We start from the raw sequence: 23,840 nt of genomic DNA, 5'->3' as shown, positions 1-23,840 counted from the left end.
CCTACCCCTCATCTTCACCCTCACACTAAACCTAACCCCAGCCCTAAGCCTCACCCTCACTCTCACCCTAACCCTTACCCTCAACCTAACTTTAACCCTAACTGTCACACTAAAACTTACCCTCACCCTAACCCTAAAACTACCCCTCACCCTAACCCTAACGATAAACCTAACCCTCACCCTCACCCTAGCCCTCACCCTAACACTAATCCTAAAACTCACCCTCACACTAATCTTAACCCTATCCCTAACCCTCATCCTAACCCTCATCCTAATTTTAAATCTAACCCTCACCCTAACACTAACTCTAACTCTAAACCTGACCCTCACACTCACCCTCACCCTCAGCTTAACCCTAACCCTAACCCTAATCCTAACCCTCACCCTCACCCCTCACCCTCAGCCTAACCCTCACCCTCACACTATCCCTCACCCTAAACCTTACCCTCCACCTGAGCCTCACACTCACCCTCAACATAAACCTAACCCTAATCTTAACCCTAACCCTCAACCTAACCCTAACCCTAACCCTAACCCTCACCCTAACAATAACCCTAACCTTAACCCTCACCCTCACCCTAACCCTCACCCTAACTCTTAACCTCACCCTAACCTTAACCCTAACGCTACCCCTCAACCTCACCCTAAACCTCACCCTAACCCATACCTTCACCAAAACTCTTACCTCACTCTAAACCTTACTCTAACCCTAACCCTAACCCTCACCCTCACTGTAACTGTAAGTCTAACACTAACCTTAACAATAACCCTAACACTAACACTAACAATAAACCTAACCCTAACCGTAACCCTCACCGTAACCCCATCCCTAACCCAAAACCCTCACCCTAACCCTACCCCTCACCCTAACCCTAAAGCTCAGCCAAACCCTAAGCCTAACCTCACCTTCAGCCTCACCCTCACCGTAAAGGTAACGCTAACCCTAACCCTAAGAATAACTCTAACCCTAACCCTAACCATAACCCTCAGCCTCACCTTAACCCTAACCCTAAACCTAACCCTCACCCTCACTGTAACCCTAACCCTAAACCTCACCCTCGGCCTCACCCTCACCAAAAAACTAACCTTAAACCTTACCCTAACAATAACCCTAAACCTAAACCTAATCCTAACCCTCAACCTCACCCTAAGCCTAATCCTAACACTAACCCTCACCGTCACTGTAACCCTAATCCTAAACCTCACCCTCAACCTAACTTTAACCCTCACCCTCAGCTTCAACCTCAGCCTAACACTAAGCCTAACCCTAACCCTAAACCTCACCCTCACTCTCACCCTCATCATAACCATAACCCTAACAATAACCCTAAACCTAACCCTAAACCTAACCCTAATCCTAAACCTCATCCTCACCCTCACCCTAACCATAACACTCACCCTATCCCTAACGCTCAACCTAAACGTAACACTAAACCTAACACTAACCCTAACCCTAACCCTAAACCTCACCCTAATCCTAACACAAACCCATACACTCAACCTAGCCCTCACCCTAAAACTAATCCTATACCTAACCCTCACTCTCACCCTAACCCTAACACTAACCCTATCTCTCAACCTAACCCTAATCCTAAACCTAACTCTCACCCTATCCCTCACCCTAACCCAAACCCTAATCCTCACCCTCACCCTAGCCATCACCCTAACCCTAATCCTAACCCTAACCATCAACCTCACCCTCAACCTAACCCTAACCCTAACCCTAAACGTCACCCTAACCCTAACCTCCATCCTAACTCTCACCCTAAACCTATCCCTAACCCTAAACCTAACCCTAAACCTCACCCTAAACCTAACCCTAACCCAAAACCTAACCCCCAACCTAACACTCACCCTAACCCTAACCCTAACACTAACCCTCCCACTAAACCTTACCCTCACCCTAACACTAAACCTACCCCTCACCCTAACCTTCATCCTAACCCTAACCCTAACCCTAACCCTAAACCTCATGCTAACCCTAAACCTAATCCTCACCCTCACCCTCACCCTCACCTTAACCCTCACCCTAACAATATCAATAAACCTAACTCTTACCATAATGCTAACCCTCTTCCTGACCCTATCCCTAACCCTAACCCTGACCTTAACCCTAACCCTCACCCTTACCCTAGCCCTCACACTAACCCTAATCCTAACCCTAACCTTCATCCTAACCCTCACCCTAACCCTAACCTCCATCCTAACTCTCACCCTAACCCTAACCCTAACCCTAAACCTAACCTTAAACCTCAACCTCAAACTAACCCTAACGCAAACCCTAACCCTCAACCTAACCCTCACCCTCACCCTCACTCAAAACCTCAACCGTACCCTACACTCACGCTCATCCTTACCCTCACCCTCAGCCTAACCCTAACCATAATTTAACCCTAACCCTCATGCTCACCCTCATACTAAACCTGCCCCTAACCCTTATCCTCTCCCCAACGCTAACATCCACCCTAAACCTAACCCTCACTCTCAACCTAACCCTAAGCCTATCCCTAAACCTCACCTTAACCCTAACCCTAACCCTCATCCTCACCCTATCTCTCATCCCAACCTTAACCCTCATCCTAAACCTCACCATAACCCTAACCCTAACCCTCAACCTAACCTTAACTCTAACGCTAACCATCACCCTCACCCTAACCCTAACCCTGAGCCTAACCCTAAACCTCAACCTAACCCTAACCCTCATCCTCACCTCACATTCACCGTAACCCTAAACCTAAACCTCAAACTCACCCTCACCCTAACCCTAACCCAAACCCTTAACCGATCCCGAACCCTCACCCTCATCCTCACCATCGCCCTCAGTCTAACCCGAACCCTAATTTAACCCTAACCCTCACCCTCAACCTAACCCTGCCTCTAACCCTTACTCTTACACCATCCCTAACCTCCACCCTAAACCTAAACCTCATTCTAACCCTAACCCTAACGCTAACCCTAACCTTCACAATAACCCTACCCCTCACCCTAAACCTAACACTACCCCTCAACCTAACCCTCACCCTAACCATAAACCTAACCCTAATCTTAACCCTAACCCTAACCCTAACCTTAAACCCCCTCCAAACCTAACCCTAACACTCACCCCTCACCCTAAACCTCAACATAACCGTAACCCTAACCCTAACCCAAACACTAAACCTAAACCTAAATGTAACCCTAACACTAATCCTAAACCTTGCCCTTACCCTCACTCTAAACCTAACAATAACCGTACCCCTAAACCTAAACCTGACCCTAATTCTAACCCTCATCCTAGCCCTAACCATAACCTTAACCCTCACCCGAACCCTAACCCTAACCTCACCCTCACCCTAACCCTAAACCTGACCCTAAACCTAACCCTCACCCTAACCCTGACCCTAACACTCACGGTAACCCAAAACCTCACTCTCACCCGAACCCTCACCCTAAACCGTACCTTAAACCTAACCCTAAACCTAAGCCTAACCCTAACCCGCACACTAACACTAACCCTCACGCGAACCCTAACCCTCAACCTAACCATAACCCTAACCTTAACCCTCACACTCACCCTCAACCGAAACCTAACCCTAACCATCACCCTATCCCTCACACTAACCCTAAGGCTAACCCTAACCCTCACTCTTACCCTAATCCTCACCCTAACCCTTACCCTCACCCTAACCCTAACACTAACCCTCACTCTAAACCTAACCCTCACCCTAACCTTAACCCTACCCCTCACCCAAACCTAACCCTAACCCTCACCCTAACACTCACCCTAACTCTAACCCTAACTCTAAAACTCACCCTCACCCTAAAACTCACCCAAAACCTTACTCTCCCCCTAAACCTCACGCTAAACCTAACCCTAACCCTAAACCTCACCCTCACAATAACCCTCACGCTAAGCCTAACCCTCACCCTAACCCTAACCCTCACCCTCACCCTCAGCCTAACCCTAAAACTAATCCTACCCCTCACCCGCACCCTCACCTAAGCTCACCCTAACCCTAACCCTAACCCTAACCCTCACCCTCACCCTAACCCTCACCCTAACCCTAAGCCTAAACCTCACCCTCTGTCTAAACCTAACCTTAACCCTAATCCTAAACCTAACCCTCACCCTCACCCTCACCCTAAACTTAAAGCTAACCCTAACCCTCACCCTCACCCTCACCCTATCCGTAACCCTTAAGCTAACCCTAACCCTCAACCTAACCCTAACCCTAAACCTAACCCTCACCCTCACCCTAAACCAAAACCTAACCCCAAACCTAACCCTCAACCAATCCATCACCCTAACCCTCACGAAAACCCTAAGCCTCACTCTCAACTTAACCCTCACCCTAACCCTTACCCTCAGCCTAACCCTAACCCTAAACCTCACCAGACCCAAACCCTAACTCTCACCGTCACCCTAAACCAAACCCTAACACTCTCCCTCAAACTAACCTTCACCCTAAACCTCACCCTCACCCAAACACTAACCCACAGTCTCACCCTAACCCATACCCTCACCCTAAACCTCACCCTCAACCTCACTCTCAGCCTAACCCTAAACCTAACCCTAATCATGACCCTAACCCTCACCCTCACCCTCACCCTCAACCTAAACTGAAACATAACCCTAATCCTAACCCTCACCCTCACCCTAAACCTAACTCTAACCCTAACCCTCACTCTAACCGTCACACTAACCCTAATGCTAAGCCTAACCCTCACCCTAACACTCACCCTAACCCTTAACCTCAACCTAACCCTAACCCTCACCCTCACCCTAAACCGCACCCTAACCCTAATCCACAACATAACCTTACCCTCCCACTAACCCTCACACTAACCCTAACCCTAACATCACCCTAACCCTCACCCTAACACTCAAGATAACCCCAACCCTCACTCTCACACTACACTTCACCCTAAACCTTACCCTCACCCTTACCCTAACCCCAACCCTAACCCTCACACTAACCCTAACACTCACCCTAACCCTAAAACTAACCCTCACCCTCATCCTAAACCTAAACCTAACCCTAACCCTCACCATAACCCTCACATTAAGATTTAAGGCTAACCCTAAACTTCACTATCAACCTAACTCTCACCCTAACTATTACCCTCACTCTAAACCTAACCCTAACCCTAACCCATACACTAAATCTAAACCTCACCCTAACCCTAATCCTACCCCTCACCCTAACCCTTAGCCTTACCCTAACCCTCACCCTAAACCTTAGCCTTGACCTCACTCTCACCCTAACCATAACCCTATCACTAACCCTCTCCCTAACCCTCACGGTAACCCTCACCCTAACCATCACCCTAACCCTAAACCTAACCCTAACCCTCACACTAAGCCTAACCCTCACCCTAACCCTAACCCTAGCCCTCATCCTAACCCTCATCCTAACCCTAAACCTAACCCTCACCCTAACACTAACCCTAAACCTCACCCATAACCTAACCCTCACCCTAACCCTCATCCTCACCCTAAACATCACCCTAAACCTAACCCTCATCCTTACCTTAAGCCTAACCCTCACCCTAACCCTAGACCTCACCCTCACCCTCACCCTCAGCTTAACACTAAACCTAACCCTAATCCTAACTGTAACTCTCGGCCTCACCCTCACCCTATCCCTAACCCTAGCCCTCACCCTAACACTAACCCTCACCCTCACCCTCAGCCTAACAGTATCCCTACCCCTAATCCTAAACCTCACACTCACCCTCACCCTAACCCTAACCCTTACCCTAACCCTAATGCTAACCCTCACAATCACCCTCATCCTCACCCTCAGCCTAACCCTAACAGTTACCCTAATCCTAACCCTCACCCTCACACTTCACCCTTAGATTAACCCTCAACCTCAACCTAACCCTAAACATAACCCTCACCCAAACCCTCACCCTAACACTCACGATAACCCAAACACTCACTCTCACCCTAACACTCACCCTAACACTTACCCTCACTGGAACCCTAACCTTAAAACTAACCCTAACCCTCACACTAACCCTAACCCTCACTCTAACCCTAACCCTCACCCTAACACTCACCCTCATCCTAAACCTAACCCTAACCCTAACCCGCACCCTTACACTCAAACTCACCCTAAGGCTAACCCTAACCCTCACTCTCACCCTAAACCTCACCCTAAGCCTTAACCTCACCCCAACCCTCACCCTAATCCTAACCCTCAAACTAAACCTAACCCTCACACTCACCCTAACCCGACTCCTCACCATAACCCTAACCGTAACCCTAAACCTAACCCTAAACTTCAACCTAACACTAAACCTAAAATTCACCCTAAATCTAACCCTCACCCTCATCCTCTCCCTCAGCCTAACCATAAGCCTAATCCTAACCCTAACCCTAACCCTCACACTCACCCTCACCTTATCCCTAATCCTAACCCTGACCCTAACGCTAACCCTCTTCCTAACCCTCACCCTAACCCTAAGACTAACCCTAACCCCAACCCCAACCCTAACCCTAACCCTCACCCTCACCCTCACCCTCCGCCTAACCCTAAGCCTAAGCCTAAACCTAACCCTAACCCTCACAAACACCCTCATCCTCACCCTCACCCTCAGCCTAACCCTAACACTCAACATAACACTAACCTCCACCCTAACCTTAACCCTAACATGAACCCTAACCGTCACCCTAAGCCTACCGCAGCCCCTCACCCTAACCCTCACCTTCAACCTAGCCGTCACCTAACACTAATTCTAACCCTAACTCTCACTCTGACCCTAACCCTAAACCTAACTCTAACTCTCACCATAACCCTAATCCTAACCCTAACCCTCACCCTAACCCTCACTCTAATCCTAACCCTAATCCTCACCTTCACCCTAGCCCTCACCCTAACCCTAATCATAACCCTAACCCTCACCCTCACCCTCAACCTAACCCTACCCCCAAACCTAGCCCTCACCCTAACCCTAACCCAAAACCTCACCGTAAACCCCACCCTCAACCTAACCCTAAACCAAACCCTAACCCTCAACCTAACCCTCACCCTAACCTTAACCCTAACCCTAACCCTAACACTAACACTCACACTAAACCTAAACCTCACCCTAGCCCTAACCCTACCCCTCACGCTAACCCTCATCCTAACCCTAACCATAACCATAACCCTAACCCTGAACCTCACCCTAACCCTAAACCTAACCCTCACCCTCACCCTCAACCTAAACCTTAGCCTTAGCCTAACCCTCACCCTAAGCCTTAGCCTTGCCCTAACCCTCACCCTAACCCTAACCCTATCACTAACCCTCACCCTAACCATCACCCTAACCTGAAACCTAACCCTAACCCTCACACTAAGTCTAACCCTCACCCTAACCCTAGCCCCCATCCTAACCCTCATCCTAACCCAAAACCTTACCCTCACCCTAACACTAACCCTAAACCTCACCCGCACCCTAACCCTCACCATAAACCTCACCCTCACCCTAAACATCACCCTAACCCTAACTCTCACCCTAACCTTAAGCCTAACCTTCACACTAACACTAGCCCTCAACCTCACCCTTACCCTCAGCCTAACCCTAACCCTAATTGAACCCTAACCCTCACCCTCACCCTCAACCTAACCCTGCGCCTAACCCTTACCTTCACCCTAACCCTAATCTCCACCCTAAACCTAATCCTTACCCTAAGCCTAACACTAAATCTCACCCTAAACCTAACCCTAACCCTCACCATCAGCTAACCCTCACCCTAACCCTAACCCTAATCCTCACCCTAAACCTAACCCTCGGATTAACCCTAAGACTAACCCTAACCATCACCCTAACCCTCACACTCACCCTCACCCTAACCATAACCCTCACCCTCACCCTAAACCAAACCCTAACCCCAACCCTAACCCTCACCCTAACCATCACCCTAAACCTCACGATAACCCTAACCATGAGGGTAAGAGTGAGTCTCACCCTAAACCTCACCCTAACCCTTACCCTCAACCTAACCCTAACCCTAAACCTCACCCAGACCCAGACCCTAATGCTCACCGTCACCCTAACCCTAATCCTAATAGCTCACCCTAAACCTTAACATCACCCAAACCCTAACCCTCAGTCTCACCCTCACCCATACCCTCACCCTAACCCTCACCCTCAGCCTAAACATCACCCTAAGCCTAACCCTCCCCCTTATCCTAACCCTCACCCTCACCCTCACCCTCAGCCTAACCCTAAACCTATCCCTAGTCCTAACCCTAACCCTCAACCTCACCCACACCCTCAACCTAACTGTAAATGTATCCCTAATCCTAACCCTCAACCTCACCCTCACCCTCAACCTCACCCTAACCCTAATGCTACGCTTAACCCTCAACCTAACACTAACCCTAACCCACACCCTCATCCTAAACCGAACCCTAACCCTAACCCTAACCCTCACCATAACCCTCACAATAAGACTAAGGCTAACCCTAACCCTCATTATCACCCTCACCCTCAACCCAACCCTCACCCTCACCCTCACCCTAACCCTCACCCTCACCAAAACATCACCCTAAAACTAACCCTCACCCTAACCCTAACCCTAACCCTCACCCAAACCTTAAATCTCACCCTAACCCTCACCCTAACCCTAACCTCACCCTAACCCTAAACCTAACCGTAGCCCTTACCCTAACCCTAACCATCACCCTAACACTCACGCTAACCCTAACCCTCACTCTCACCCTAACCCTCAACCTAACACTTACCCTCACCCTAACCCTTTTCCTCAACCTATCGCTCACACTAAAGCTAAATCTCACCCTAACCTTAACGCTAACCATGACCCTAACCCTACCCCTAAACCTCACCCTAACCCTAACCCTCACCCGCACCCTAGCCCTCAAACCAACCCTAATCCTAACCCTAACCCTCATCCTTACCCTCACCCTCACCCTAACTCACACACTCACCCTCACCCTAACACTAACCCTAACCCACACCCTAACCATAAACCTCACCCTAACCCTAACCCTCACCCTAAACCCTCACCTTCCCCCTAACCCTAATTCTAACGCTAAACCTCACCCTAACCCTAAGCCTAAGACTAATGCTAACTCTAACCCTCACCCTTCCCGTCACCCTAACCCTATCCCTCACCCTAACCTTAACTCTTACCCTAACCCTCCCCCTCCCCCTTAACCTATCCCTAAACCTAAACCTCACCCAAACCCTAACCCTAACACTAACCCTGATCCTAACCCTAACCCTCACCCTAAACCTCACCCTAATGATTACCCTCAACCTAACCCTAACCCTAACCCTAATCCTCACACTAATCCTCACCCTAACCCTAACCCTAAACTTCACCCTAATCCTCACCCTCTCCCTAACCCTAACCCTAACACTCACCCTAATATTAACCATAAACCTACCCCTCACCCTCAGCCTAAACATCACCGTCAGCCTAACACACTCACCCTAAACATCACCCTAACCCTAACCTTCACCCTAACCCTAACTCTAACACTCACCCTAAACCTCACCCTCACCCTCACCCTCACCCTAAGCCTAACCCTAACCCTACCCCTAATCCTTAACCTAACCCTCTCCATCACCTTCACCCTAAACCTATCCCTACCCCTAACACTAAACCTCACCCTCACCCTCACCCTAACACTAACCGTAAACCTAGGCCTAAACCTCACCTTAAACTTAACCCTCAACCACAACCTAATCCTAACCCTCACCCTAACCCTAACAATCACAATAACCCTAACCCTCACTCTAACCATAAACCTACCCCTCAACCTAACACTCATCCTAACCCTAACCCTAAACCTAATCCTCACCCTAACCCTAACCCTAATCCTCACCCTCACCATAACCATCACCATCACTCTAACACTCAACCTAAGTCTAACCCTCACCCACACCTTAACCCTCAACCTCACGCGAATCCTCACCCTCACCCTAACACTCAACCTCAACCTAAACATCACCCGAACCCTAACCCTCACCTTAACCCTAAACCTAACCCTCACCCTAACCTAACCCTCACCCTGAACCTCACCCTCACCCTAATCCACACATTAACCCTCACCCCTACCTAACCGAAACCCTCACCCTCACCCTAACCCTCACCCTCACCCTAGCCCTCACCCTAACCCTAACCCTAACACTCACCCTCACCCTCACCCTTATCCTAACCCTAAGTCTAACTCCAATCCTAACCCTCACCCTCACCCTCACCCTCAGCCTAACCCTCACCCTCACCCTAACCCTCTCCGTAAACCTTACCCTCACCCTAACCCTAACCCTAAACCTCACCCTCAACCTAAACCTAACCCTAACCCTAACCCTAAACCTAACCCTCACCCTCACCCTCACCCTAACCGTAACCCTCACCCTCACCCTAAACCAAACCCTAACCCCAACACTAACCCTCACCCTAACCATCACCCTAAACCTCACGATAACCCTAACCCTCACTCTCACCCTAACCCTCACACTAACCCTTACCCTCAACCTAACCCTAACCCTAAACCTCACCCAGACCCAGACCCTAATGCTCACCGTCACCCTAACCCTAATCCTAATAGCTCACCCTAAACCTTAACATCACCCAAACCCTAACCCTCCGTCTCACCCTCACCCATACCCTCACCCTAACCCTCACCCTCAGCCTAAACATCACCCTAAGCCTAACCCTCCCCTTTATCCTAACCCTCACCCTCACCCTCACCCTCAGCCTAACCCTAAACCTAACCCTAATCTTAACCCTAACCCTCAAACTCACCCACACCCTCAATCTAACTGTAAACATATCCCTTATCCTAACCCTCAACCTCACCCTCTCCTTAAACCTAACTCTAACCCTAACCCTAACCCTCACCCTAACCCTCACCCTAAACCTCACCCTAACACTCACCATAACCCTCACAATAAGACTAAGGCTAACACTAACCCTCACTATCACCCTAACCCTCACCCGAACTCTTACCCTCACCCTAACCCTAACCCTAACCCTAACCCTCACACTAAACCTAATCTTCACCCTAATCTTAACCCTACCGCTCACCCTAACTCTTATCCTTACCCTAACCCTCACTCTAAGCCTTAGCCTTGCCCTAACCCTCACCCTAACACTAACCCTATCACTAACCCTCAACCTAACCCTCACCCTAACAATCACCCTAACCCTAAACCTAACCCTAACCCTCACACTAAGCTTAACCCTCAACCTAACACTAAACCTAATTCTCACACTCACAATAACCGTAAACCTCACTCTCACCCTCACCCTCACCCGAACCCTAAATATCACCCTAACCCTAACCCTCACCCTAACCTTAAGCCTAACCCTCAACCTAACCCTAGTGCTCACCTAAACCATGACCCTCAGCTTAACACTAAACCTAACCCTAATCCTAACGGTAATTCTCGCCCTCACCTTCACCCTCACCCTAACCCTAACCCTCACCCTAACCCTAACCCTCACCCTCACCCTCAGCCTAACAGTATCCCTAACCCTAATCCTAACCCTCCCACTCACCCTCACCCTAACCCTAACCATAACCCTCACCCTAACCCTAATGCTAACCCTCATCCTCACTGTCACCCTCGCCCCTCACCCTCAGCCTAACCCTCACCCTCAACCTAACCCTAACCCTAACCCTCACGCTAATCCTCACCCTAACACTCAAGATAACCCTAACACTCACCCTAACCCTTACCCTCACCCTAACCCTAACCCTAAACCTAACCCTAACGTTCACACTAACCCTAACCCTAACCCTCACCCTAACACTCACCCTCATCCTAAACCTAAACCTAACCCTAACCCGCACCCTTACCCTCACACTACCCCTAAGGCTAAACCTAACCCTCACTCTCACCCTAAACCTCATCTAAAGCCTTAACCTCACCCCAACCCTCACCCTAACCCTAACCCTCAAACTAAACCAAACCCTTACCCTAACCCTAATCCTAAACCTAACCTTAACTCTAAATCTAACCCTCATACTCACCCTCATCTTCACCCTCACCCTCAGACTAACCCTAACCCTAATTATAACGCTAGCCTTCACCCTCAAATTAAACTAAACCCTATGCCTAACCCTAACCCTCACCCTAACCCTAACCTCCACCCTGACGCTAACCCTCAACCTAAACCTAACCCTAACACTAACCATAACCCTCAGACTAACTGTAACCCTCACCCTAACCCAACCCCTACCCCTCGCCCTGTCCCTCATCCTAACCCTGACCCTAACCTTAATCCTAACCCTAACCCTAAACCTCACCCTAACCCTAATCCTAAACCTCACCCTCACTCTCACCCTAATCGTAACCATAACCTAAACCCTAACCCTAATCCTAACAATAACCCTAAAACTAACCCTAATCCTAACCCTCACCCTCACCCTCACCCTAACCCTAACCCTCACCCTAACGCTAACCCTCAACCTAACCGTAACCCTAAACCTAACACTAACCCTCACCCTCAACCTAACTCGAAATCTCAACCTAACCCTAACCCTAACCCTAACCCTCAACCTAGCCCTCACCTAACACTAAACCTAACCCTAACCCTCACTCTGACCCTAACCCTAACCCTAACCCTAACTCTCACGATAACCCTATTCCTAAACCTAACCCTCACCCTAACCCTCACCCTACCCCTAAACCTAATTCTTAAGTTCACCCTAGCCCTCACCCTAACCCTAATCCTAACTCTAACCCTGATACTAAACCTAACCCTCACCTAACCCTAACCCTACTCCTCACGCTAACCCTGATCCTAACCCTAACCATGAACCTCACCCTAACACTAAACCTAACCCTCACCCTCACTCTAAACCTTAGCCTTACCCTAACCCTCACCCTAAGCCTTAGCCTTGCTCTAACCCTCACGCTAACCCTAACCCTATCACTAACCCTCACCCTAACCATCACCCTAACCCTAAACCTAACCCTAATCCTCACACTAAGGCTACCCCTCACCCTAACCCTAACCCTAGCTCTCATGCTAACCATCATCCTATCCCTAAAACTAACCCTCACCCTAACACTAACCCTAAACCTCACCCGCACCCTAACCCTCTCCCTAACTCTCACCCTCACCCTAAACATCACCCTAACCCTAACCCTCTCCCTAACTTTAAGCCTAACCCTCACCCTAACCCTAGCCCTCACCCTCACCCTTACCCTCCAGTTAAAACTAAACCTAAACCTAATCCTAACCGTAACTCTAGCCCTCACTCGAACCCTAACCTCACCCTAACCCTAACCCTCACCCTCACCCTCAGCCTAACAGTATCACTAACCCTAATCCTAACCCTCACACTCACCCTCACCCTAACCCTAACCCTAACACTCACCCTAAACCTAATGCTAATCCTCACCCTCACCCTCACCCTCACCCTCAGCCTAACCATAACCATAACCCTAATCCTAACCCTCACCCTCACCCCTCACCCTCAGCCTACCCCTAAACCTAATCCTCAAGTTCACCCTAGCCCTCACACTAACCCTAATCCTAACTCTAACCCTGATACTAAACCTAACCCTCACCTAACCCTAACCCTACCCCTCACGCTAACCCTGATCCTAACCCTAACCATGAACCTCACCCTAACACTAAGCCTAACCCTCACCCTCACCCTAACCCTTAGCCTTACCCTAACCCTCACCCTAAGCCTTAGCCTTGCTCTAACCCTCATGCTAACCCTAACCCTATCACTAACCCTCACCCTAACCATCACCCTAACCCTAAACCTAACCCTAATCCTCACACTAAGGCTACCCCTCACCCTAACCCTAACCCTAGCTCTCATGCTAACCATCATCCTATCCCTAAAACTAACCCTCACCATAACACTAACCCTAAGCCTCACCCGCAAACTAACCCTCTCCCTAACTCTCACCCTCACCCTAAACATCACCCTAACCCTAACCCTCACCCTAACCTTAAGCCTAACCCTCACCCTAACCCTAGCCCTGACCCTCACGCTCACCCTCCAGTTAAAACTAAACCTAAACCTAATCCTAACCGTAACTCTAGCCCTCACCCGAACCCTAACTTCACCCTAACCCTAACCCTCACCCTCATCCTCAGCCTAACAGTATCCCTAACCCTAATCCTAACCCTCACACTCACCCTCACCCTAGCCCTAACCCTAACACTCACCCTAAACCTAATGCTAATCCTCACCCTCACCCTCACGCTCACCCTCAACCTAACGCTAATCCTAACCCAAACCCAAACCCTCACCCTAACACTCATGATAACCCTAACACTCACCCTAACCCTTACCCTCACCCTAACCCTAAACCTAAACATAACCCTAACCCTCACACTAAACCTAACCCTCAACCGAACGCTAAACCTCACCCTAACACTCACGCTCAACCTAAACCTAACCCAACCACTAAGCCGCACCCTTACCCTCACACTCACCCTAAAGCTAACCCTAACCCTCACTCTCACCCAAAAACTCACCCTAAGCCTTAAACTCACCACAACCCTCAACCTAACCCTAAATCTCAAACTAAACCTAACCCTCACCCTAACCCTAACCCTACCCCTCACCATAACCCTAACCCTAACCCCATCCTAAACCTCAGCCTAACCCTAAACCTAACCCTCATCCTCAACCTAGCCTTCACACTAACCCTAACCCTAACCCTCACCCTAACCCTCACCCTAAACCTTACCCTCACCCTAACCTTAACCCTATCACTAACCCTCACACTAACCCTAACCCTCACCATAAACCTAATCCTATTCCTCAGCCTAACCCTCATCCTAATCCTAAACCTAACCCAAACTCTCACCCTAACCCTAACACTAACACTCAACCTAAACCTAAGCCTAACAATAACCCTAACCCTAACCCTCACCCTCACCCTCACCCTAACCCTAACCCTAACCCTAACCCTAAACCTCACCCTAACCCTAACCCTAACCCTCACTCTCACCTCACCCTCACCGTAACCCTAACCCTAACCCTAACCCTAACCCTAAACCTCACCATCACCCTCACCCTAACCCGAACCCGAACCCTCATCCGAACCCTCACCCTCACCCTCATCCTCACCACCACCCTCAACCTAACCCTAACCCTAATTTAACCCTAACCCTTACCCTCAACCTAACCCTGACCGTAACCCTTACTCTCACTCCAACCCAAAATCTAACCCTCATCCTAACCCTAACCCTAACTCTCACCCTAACCCTCACACTAAACCTAACCTCTCCCTAATCCTAACCCTACCCCTCACCCTAATACTTAGCCTTACCCTAACCCACTCCCTAAGCCTTAGCCTTGCCCTAACCCTCACCCTAACCCTAACCCTATCACTAAACCTCAACCTAACCCTCACCCTAATCATCACCCTAACCCTAAACCTAACCCTAATCCTCACACTAAGCCTAACCCTCACCCTAACCCTAAACCTAGCCCTCATCCTAACCCTCATCCTATCCCTAAACCTAACCCTCAACCTAACCCTAACCCTAAACCTCACCCGCACCCTAACCCTCACCTTAACCCTCACCCTCACCCTAAACATCACCCTCAACTTAACCCTCACCCTAATCTTTAGCCTAACCCTCACCCACACCCTAGCCCTCACCCTCACCCTAACCCTAACCCTAACCCTTACCCCAACCCTAACCCTCACCATCACCCTCAGCCTAACAGTATCCCTAACCTTAATCCTAAACCTCACACTCACCCTCTCCCTAACCCTAAACCTAACCCCACCCTAACCCGAATGCTAACCATCACTCTCACACTCACTCTCAGCCTAACCCTAACAGTAACCCTAATCCTAACCCTCATCCTCACCCCTCACCCTCAGCCTAACCCTCACCCTCAACCTAACCCTAACCCTAACCCTCACCCTAACACTCACGATAACCCTAACACTCACTCTCACCCTAACACTCACCCTAAACCTTTGCCTAACCCTAAACCTAACCCTAACCCTCACATTAACTCTAACCCTCAACCTAACCCTAAACCTCACCCTAACACTCACTCTCACCCTAACACTCACCCTCATCCTAAACCTCACCCTACCCCTAACCCTAACCCTCACCCTCACCTATACCTCACCCTAACCCTAACCCTAAGCATAACAATAAACCTAAACCTTACCATAATGCTAACCCTCTTCCTCACCCTATCCCTAACCCTAACACTAACCCTCACCCTCACCCTCAGCATAACCCTAACCCTAATTTAACCGTAACCCTCACACTCACCCTCAACATAACCCTGCCCCTAACCCTTACCCTCACCCCAACCCTAACCTCCACACTAACCCTAATACTCACCCTAAGCCTAACCCTAAACTTCACCCTAACCCTAACCCTAACCCTCACCATCACCTAGCCCTCACCCTAACCCTAACCCTAACCCTCACCCTAAACCTAACCCTCAGCCTAACCCTAAGACTAACCCTAACCGTCACCCTAACCCTCACACTCACCCTCACCTTAACCCTAATCTTAACCCTAACCCTAACCCTAACCCTCATCATAACCCTCACTCTAACCCTAACCCTAACACTAACCCTATCCCTCACCCTAAACTTAACTCTAACCCTAACCCTCACCCTCACCCTTACCCTAACCCTAACCGTAAACCTCACCCTAATCCTAACCCTAACCCTCACCCTCACCTCACACTCACAGTAACCCTAACCCTTAACCTAAACCTCACCCTAAACCTAGCCCTCACCCAAACAGTAATCCTAATCCTCACGCTCATCCTCACCATCACACTCAACCTAACCCTGCCCATAACCCTTACTCTCACCCCAACCCTAACCTCCACCCTAAACCTAACCCTCATCCTAACCCTAACCCTAACGCTAACCCTAACCCTCACAATAACCCTAACCCTCACAATAACCCTAACCCTACCCCTCACCCTACATCTCATCCTAACCCTAAACCTAACCCTAATCTTAACCCTAACCCTAATCCTAAACCTCACCCCAAACCTAACCCTAACCCTCACCCTCACCCTCACCATCACCCTCACCTTAACTGTAACCCTATAACCCTAACCCTAACACTATCCCTAAACCTAAACCTAACCTAACCCTAATCCTAAACCTCACCCTCACCCTCACTTCAACAATAACAATAACCCTAACCCTAACCATAACCTTAAACCTCACCTGAACCCTAACCCTAACCCTCACACTCACCCTAAACCTAAACCTAACCCTAACCCTAACCCTCACCCTAACACTCAGGGTAACCCTAAACCTCACACTCACCCTGACGTTCATCCTAAACCTTAACTGAATCCTAACCCTAACCCTAAGCCTAAGCCTAACCAGCACATTAACCCTCACCCTAACCCTATCCTTAACCCTAACGCTCACTGTAACTTTCACTCTAATGCTAACCCTAACTCTAAAACCCACCCTCACCCTAACCCTCACCCAACACCTTACTCAAACCCTAACCCTCACGCTAAACCCTAACCCTAACCCTCACCCTAAACCTCACCGTCACAACAACCCTCAACATAAACCTAACCCTAACCCTCACACTAACCCTCACCCTCACCCTCAGCCTAACCCTAAAACTAATCCTACCCATCACCCGCACTCTGACCCTAACCTCACCCTAACCCTAACCCTCACCCTCACCCTAACCCACACCCTAACCCTAAACCTAATCCTAACACTCACCCGAACCCTACACCTCACCGTAACCCTAACCCTCACCCTAAACATAACCCTCACCTACACCCTAAACCTCAGTCTCACCCTCACCCTCACCCTCACCCTAACCCTAACCCTAACCGTCACCGTAACACTCACCCTATCGCTAACCCTAACTCTAAAACCCACCCTCACCCTAAGCCTCACCGAAAACCTTACTCAAACCCTAACCCTCACGCTAAACCTAACCCTAACCCTAACCCTCACCCTAACCTTCACCCTAAACCTAACCCTAATCCTCACCTTCACCCTAGCCCTCACCCTAACCCTAAACGTAACCCTAACCCTCACCCTCAACCTAACCCTACCCCTAACCCTAACTCTCACCCTAACCCTAACCTTCATCTTAACCCTCACCCTAACCCTAACCCTAATCCTAAAACTCATCCTAAACCTCACCCTCAACTTAACCCTAACCCAAACCCTAACCCTCAACCTAACCCTCACCCTAACCCTAACCTTAACACTAACACTCACAGTAAACCTAACCCTCACCCTAACCCTAACCCTAAACCCTCTCTCTAACCCTCATTCTAACCCTAACCATAACCCTAACCCGAACCCTGAACCTCACCCTAACCCTAAACCTAACCCTCACACTCACCCTCACCCTAACCCTTAGCCTTAACCTAACCCTCACCCTAAGCCTTAGCCTTGCCCTAACCCTCACCCTAACCCTAACCCTATCACTAACCCTCACCCTATCACTCACCCTAACCCTAAACCTAACCCTAACCCTCACACTAAGCCTAACCCTCACCCTAACCCTAGCCCTCATCCTAACCCTCATTCTAACCATAAACCTAACCCTCACCCTAACCCTCACCCTCACTCTAAACATCACCCTAACCCTAACCTTCACCCTAACCTTAAGCCTAACCCTCACCCTAAACCTAGACCTCACCCTCACCCTTACCCTCAGCCTAACCCTTACCCTAATTTAACCCTAACCCTCACCCTCATCCTCAACCTAACCCTGCCCTTACCCTTACACTCACCCCAACCCTAACCTCCACCCTAAACCTAATCCTCACCCTAAGCCTAACCAAAACTTCACCCTAACCCTAACCCTAACCCTCACCATCACCTAGCCTTCACCCTAACCCTAACCCTCACCCTAAACTTAACCTTCAGAATAACCCTAAGACTAACCCTAACCCACACCCTAACCCTCACACTCACCCTCACCCTAACCCTAATCTTAACCCTAACCCTAACCCTCATCATAAACCTCACCCTAACCCTAACACTAACACTAACCCTAACCCTATCCTCACCCTAACCTTAATTCTAACCCTAAACCTAAACCTCACCCAAACCCTAACCCTAACCCTCACCCTCACCTCACACTCACCATAACCCTAAACCTAACCCTAAATTGCACCCTCACACTCACCCTAACCCTAACCCAAACCCTCGACCAAAACCTCACACACTCACCCTCATCCTCACCATCACCCTCAACCTAAAACTGCCCGTAACCCTTACTCTCACCCCAACCCTAACCTCCACCCTAAACCTAACCCTCACCCTATCCGTAACCCTAACGCTAACCCTAACCCTCACAATAAACCTAACCATCACTGTAAACCTAACCCTACCCCTCACCCTACCCCTCATCCTAACCCTAAACCTAACACTAATCTTAACCCAACCCTAACCCTAAACCTCAACCCAAACCTATCCCTAACCCTCACCCTCACCGTAACCATAACCCTAACCCTAACCCTAAGACTAACCCTGAACCTAAACCTAACCTAACCCTAATCCTAAACCTCACCCTCACCCTCACCCTAATGCTAACATTAACTGTAACCCTAAACTTAAACTTAACCCTAACCCTAATTCTAACCCTCACCCTAACCCTAACCATAACTTTAACCCTCACCTGAACCCTAACCCTAACCCTCACCCTCACCCTAAACCCAAACATAACATTAACCCTAACCCTCACACTAACCCTCACCCTAACCCTCACCCTAACCCTCACCCTAACTCTAAACCTAACTCTAAAACCCACCCTCACCCTAACCCTCACCCAAAACCTTACTCTCTCCCTAACCCTCACGCTAAGCCTAAACCTAACCTTAACCCTCACCCTAACCCTCACCCTCATAATAACCCTCACCCTAAGCCTAACCCTCACCCTCACCCTAAACCTCACCCACACCCTCAGCCTAACCCTAAAACTAATCCGACCCCTCACTCGCACTCTTACCCTAAACTCACCCTAACCCTAACCATACCCTCACCCTCACCCTAACCCTCAACCTAACCCTAACCCTAAACCTAATCCTAACACTCACCCGCACCCTAAACCTCACCGTCACCCTAACCCTCACCCTAAACATAAACCCTCACCCACACCCTAAACCTCAGTCTGACACGAACCCTCTCCCTCACCCTAACCCTCACCCTAACACTAACCCTCAAAGTCACCCTCACCCTCACCCAAAATCTAACCCTCAGTCTCAACCGAACCCTCACGCTCATCCTAAACATCACCCTCACCCTAAACATCACCTAACCCTAAACCTCACCCTCACCATAACCCTAACCCTAACCCTTACCCTCAACCTCACACTCGGTCTAATCTTAACATTAACATTAACCCTAACCCTAAACCTCACCCTCAGCCTAAACCTAACCCTAACCCTAATCCTAAACCTAACCCTCACCCTCACCCGCACCCTAAACCTAAAGCTAACCCTCACCCTCACACTCACCCTCACCCTATCCGTAACCCTTAAGCTAACCTTCACCCTAAACCTAACCCTAACCCTCACCCTAACCCTAACCCTAAACCTAACCCTCACCCTCACCCTAAACCAAACCCTAAACCCAACCCTAACCCTCAAGCTAACCATCACCCTAACCCTCAAGATAACCCTAACCCTCACTCTCACCCTAACCCTCACCCTAACCCTTATCCTCACCCTAACCCTAACCCTAAACCTCACCCAGACCCCAACCCTAACTCTCACCGTCACCCTAAACCTAACCATAACGTTCACCCTCACCCTAACCTGAACCCTAAACCTTGCCCTCACCCAAACCCTAACCCTCAGTCTCACCCTCACTCATACCCTCACCCTAACCCTCACCCTCAATCTCACCCTCAGCCTAACCCTAAACCTAACCCTAATCCTAACCCTTACCCTCACCCTCACCCTCACCCTCAACCTAACCTTAAACGTAACCCTAAACCTAGCCTCACCCTAAACCTCACCCTAACCCTAACCCACACCCTAATCCTTACCCTCCCGATCATCTTCACCCTAAACCTAACCCTAACACTCACCCTAACACTCACGATAACCCCAACCCTCATTTTCACCCTAACCTTCACCCTAAACCTTACACTCACCATAACCCTAACACTAACCCTAACCCTCACACTAACCCTAACCCTCACCCTAACCCTGAACCTAACCCTCACCCTCATCCTAAACCTAAACCTAACCCTAACCCTAACCCTCACCATAACCCTCACACTAAGACTAAGGCTAACCCTAAACTGCACCATCACCCTAACACTCACCCTAACGCTTACCCTCACCCTAAACCTAACCCTAACCCTAACCCTCACACTAAACCTAACCCTCACCCTAACCCTAACCCTACCCCTCACCCTAACCCTTAGCCTTACCCTAACCCTCACCCTAAGCCTTAGCCTTGCCTTCACCCTCACCTGAACCCTAACCCTATCACTAACCCTCACCCTAACCCTCACCCTAACCATCACCCTAACCCTAAACCTAACCCTAACCCTCACACTAAGCCTAACCCTCACCCTAATCCTAACTCTAGCCCTGATCGTAACCCTCATCCTAACCCTCACTCTAACCCTCACCTTCACCCTAAACATCACCCTAACCCTAACCCTCACCCTAACCTTAAGCCTAACCCTTACACTAACCCTAGCCCTCACCCTCACCCTCACCCTCTGCTTAACACTAAACCTAACCCTAATCATAACCCTCAACCTCACCTTTACCTTAACCCTAAACCTCACCCTAACCCTAACCCTCAACCTAACTGTAAACCTAAACCTAACACTAACCCTCACCCTAACCCTAACCCGAAATCTCACCCTAACCCTACCCCTAACCCTCACCCTCAACCTAGCCCTCACTTAACACTAATTCTAACCCTAACCCTCACTCTGACCCTAACCCTAACCCTCACCCTTACTCTCACCATAACCCTAATCCTATCCCTAACACTCACCCTAAACCTCACCCTAAACCTCACCCTAATTCTCACCTTCATCCTAACCCTCACCCTAACCCTAATCGTAATCCTAACCCTCACTCTCACCCTCAACCTAACCCTACCACTAACCCTAACACTCACCCTAACCCTAACCTCCATCCTAACCCTCACCCTAACCCTAATCCTAAACTTCACCCTAAACCTCACCCTCAACCTAACCCTAATCCAAACCCTAACCCTCAATCTAACCCTCACCCTACCCCTAACCCTAACCCTAACACTAACATTCACACTAAACCTAACCCTCATCCTAGCCCTAACCCTACCCTTCATGCTAACCCTCATCCTAACCCTCACCATAACCATAACCCTAAACCTGAACCTCATACTAACCCTAAACCTAGCCCTCACCCTAACCCTTAGCCTTACCCTAACCCTCACTCTAAGCCTTAGCCTTGCCCTAACCCTCACCCTAACCCTCACCCTCAACCTAACCCTGCCCCTAACCCTTACTCTCACCCCAACCCTAACCACCACCCTAAACCTAACCCTCACCCTAACCCTAACCGTAACGTTAACCCTAACCCTCACAATAACCCTAACCATCACACTAAACCTAACGCTACCCCTCACCCTACCCCTCATCCTAACGATAAACCTAACACTAATCTTTACCCTAACCCTAACCTTAAACCTCACCCCAAACCTAACAATAACCCTCACCCTCACTCTCACCTTAACCGTAACCCTAACCCTAACCCTCACAATAACCCTAATGCTAATCCTCAGCCTCACTGTAGTCCTCAAACCAACCCTAATCCTAACCCTAACCCTCATTGTTACCCTCACCCTCACCCTAACTCACACTCTAACCTTCACCCTAACACTAACCCTAATCCACACCCTAACCCTAACCCTCACCCTAACCCTAACCCTCAACCTCACCCTCACCTTCCCCCTAACCCTAATTCTAACCCTAACCCTCACCCTAATCCTAAGCCTAAGCCTAATGCTAACTCTAACCCTCACCCTCACCGTCAGCCTAACCCTAAATTTATCCCTAAACCTCACCCTATCCCTAACATTCACCCTAACCCTAACCCAAACCCTCACCCTCACCCTAACCCGAACACTAACCCTGACCCTAACCCTCACCCTAAACCTCACCCTAATGATTACCCTCAACCTAACCCTAACCCTAACCCTAACCCTAATCCTCACACTAATCCTCACCCTAACCCTAACCCTAAAATTCACCCTAACCCTAACCCTAACACTCACCCTAATACTAACCCTAAACCTAACCCTCACCCTCAGCCTAAAACTCACCGTCAGCCTAACACTCACCCTCACCCTAAACATCACCTTAACCCTAAACTTCACCCTAACCCTAACCCTAACAGTCACCCTAATCCTCACCCTCACCCTCACCCTCACCCTAAGCCTAACCCTAACCCTACCCCTAATCCTTAACCTGACCCTCTACATCACCCTCACCCTAAACCTATCCCTACCCCTAACACTAACCCTCACCCTCACCCTAACACTAACACTAACCCTAACCCTAATCCTCACCTTAAACCTAACCCTCAACCCTTACCTAATCCTAACAGTCACCCTAACCCTTATCCTCACCCTAATGCTAACCCTAACCCTAACCCTAACAATCACAATAATCCTAACCCTCACTCTAACCATAAACCTACACCTCAACCTAACCCTCACCCTAACCCTAACCCTTACCCTCACCCTCACCGTAACCCTCACCGACACCCTAACACTCACCCTAAGCCTAACCCTCACTCACACCTTAACCCTCAACCTCACCGGAACCCTCACCCTCACCCTAAGCTTAACCCTAACCGTAACCCTAATCCGTATCCTAACCCTCTCCATCACCCTCACCCTAAACCTATCCCTACCCC

This window comes from Dipodomys merriami, unplaced genomic scaffold (assembly GCF_024711535.1).
Source record: "Dipodomys merriami isolate MVZ:Mamm:240054 unplaced genomic scaffold, mDipMer1.0.p SCAF_27, whole genome shotgun sequence".
Taxonomy (NCBI): domain Eukaryota; kingdom Metazoa; phylum Chordata; class Mammalia; order Rodentia; family Heteromyidae; genus Dipodomys; species Dipodomys merriami.
The sequence above is the reverse complement of the archived record's forward strand: the minus strand, read 5'-3'. Positions refer to the sequence as shown.